The sequence below is a fragment of the Canis lupus genome, chromosome 1, assembly GCF_011100685.1.
Source record: "Canis lupus familiaris isolate Mischka breed German Shepherd chromosome 1, alternate assembly UU_Cfam_GSD_1.0, whole genome shotgun sequence".
Classification (NCBI taxonomy): Eukaryota; Metazoa; Chordata; class Mammalia; order Carnivora; family Canidae; genus Canis; species Canis lupus.
The window spans coordinates 15,729,027-15,731,145 of record NC_049222.1 but is presented as its reverse complement, the minus strand read 5'-3'; the positions used below and the strand labels follow the sequence as shown (position 1 = coordinate 15,731,145).

Here is a 2,119-nt window from a genome sequence, read left to right as displayed (position 1 = left end):
CAAACCAGCCACAGCATTCCCTTAAGCCAAAGCCTAATCCAGAGCAAAGCCTTAACTCTCTTCATTTCTGTGAAGGCTGACCAGTGAGAAATCTGCAGAAGAAAAGTCTAAAGTTGGCAGAGGTTGGATCATAAGGTTTAAGGAAAAAGGGCATCTTACAATCCCACAGAGACTGAATCTGCAGACCCTCTTTAGGAGCTAAGATGGATCTTGTGCTCAGTTTTGCAGATTATTATTTTTTTACGCCATACCTCTATCCAGCCTGATGGTCCGAGGATGACCTCTTCTGATAAACTATTAGTCTCCAGATCAAGTAACAAATCTTGGTGCTTATATACTTTATTTCATCTTTGCAACACTGAGTTATTATTTTGTCTGTGATCATTTATTAATGAAGCATCCATGATTTTTTAAAAATAAAGTCTATAGAGAGATTACATTTATTGTCCAATTACTGCCATAATTTAATAGTCCCACTGTTTCATTGTTTCTCCTAGAGTTGAGAGATTACAGCAAACTATATGATGACCCTGGAGAGTTTCCAGGTGGCTGGTTTGGGCTCATTGTTAGTATACTCCCCCTCCTCTTTTTCACTAATATGCTGATCTACTGGATTCATAGAGGCCTTCATCATAGAACTTGTGTATAAGCACATATACAAACCAAATCATCTCTGGAAGATTCCTACTCCATTTGCAAGTCATGCTTTTCACCCTTTGGATGGCTTCCTTCAGAGTCCGCCTTGCCATATAGACTCTTTCATCCTTCCATTACACAGGTAGTTTATTTCAGTTTGTACATCTTGATCAATATCTGGACAATTTCCATTCATGATGGCAATTTCCATGTTCTCCAAATCTTAAAGACATTTATTAATGGCTCAGCCCATCATACAGACCACCACATGTTATTTGACTATAATTATGGACAGCACAAGGACAGGCTGACTCTCTTGTTAGGGGCTGTTGCAGCTGGTAACTTCCAGTAGAATGTTCATTTGCCATTTTGAAAATCTTAGGGCCCTTAAGAATTATGGTTTACAATATGGTTTGTATTTTAAGCCCACTGTTGAGAGCTACCACTCAGAAAAAAAATATTCCTATCAAAATATTACTGTTCGCTGACAATGCACCTGGTTACCCAAAGCTCTGATAGGGATGTATGAAATTAATGTTGTTTTCATGCCTGCTAACACAATATTCATTCTGCAATCAACAGATCAAGAAATAATTTTGACTTTCATGTCTCATTACTTAAGAAATACATTTCATAAGGCTATAGCTGCTATAGATAGTGATTCCTCTGATGCATCTGGGAAAAGTACATTAAAAATGTTCTACAAAGTACTCATCATTCTAAATCCCATTAAGAACATGTGTAACATCTGTGATTCATAGGAAGAGGTCAAAATATCAGCATCAATAGTTGTATGGAAGAAGTTGATTCCAGCCGTCATGGATCTGAGGGTTCAAGACTTTAGTAAAGAAAGTATGAGCAGATGTGGTGGAAATAGCAAGAGAACTAAATTTAAAAGTGCAGCCTAAAGATGTAACTGAATTGCCACAATCTAAGGATAAAACTTTAGGGGATGAGAAGCTGCTTCATATGAATTAGCAAAGAAACTCTGACAAATGAACAAAGAAAGTGGTATTTTGGGGGATCCCTGGGTGGCTCAGCGGTTTAGCGCCTGCCTTTGGCCCAGGGCATGATCCTGGAGACCCAGGATTGAGTCCCGCATCAGGCTCTCTGCATGGAGCCTGCTTCTCCCTCTGCCTGTGTCTCTGCCTCTTTCTCTCTCTATGTCTATCATGAATAAATAAATTAAAAAAAAAGAAAGTGGTACTTTGAAATGGAATCTACTCCTGGTGAAGATGTTGTGAAGACTGTTGAATTGACAACAAAGCATTTAGAATATTACCTAAACTTAGTTGATAAAGCAGCAGTAGGCTTTGACAGGATTGAATCCAATTTTTAAAGAAGTTCTACTGTGGGTAAATGCTATCCAACAGCTTTACATGCTACAGAAAAATCATTTGTGAGAGGAAGAGTCCAATGATGCAGCAAACTTCATTGTTGCCTTATACTAGGAAAATCGCTACAGCCACCAATCCTCAGCAAC

At 38.5% G+C, this 2,119-nt stretch overlaps 1 pseudogene; it reads left to right on the top strand.

Annotated features, from left to right (window-relative positions):
* Positions 1-203: 203 nt before the first annotated feature.
* Positions 204-988, top strand: LOC100688146 (annotated as a pseudogene).
* Positions 989-2,119: the final 1,131 nt, after the last annotated feature.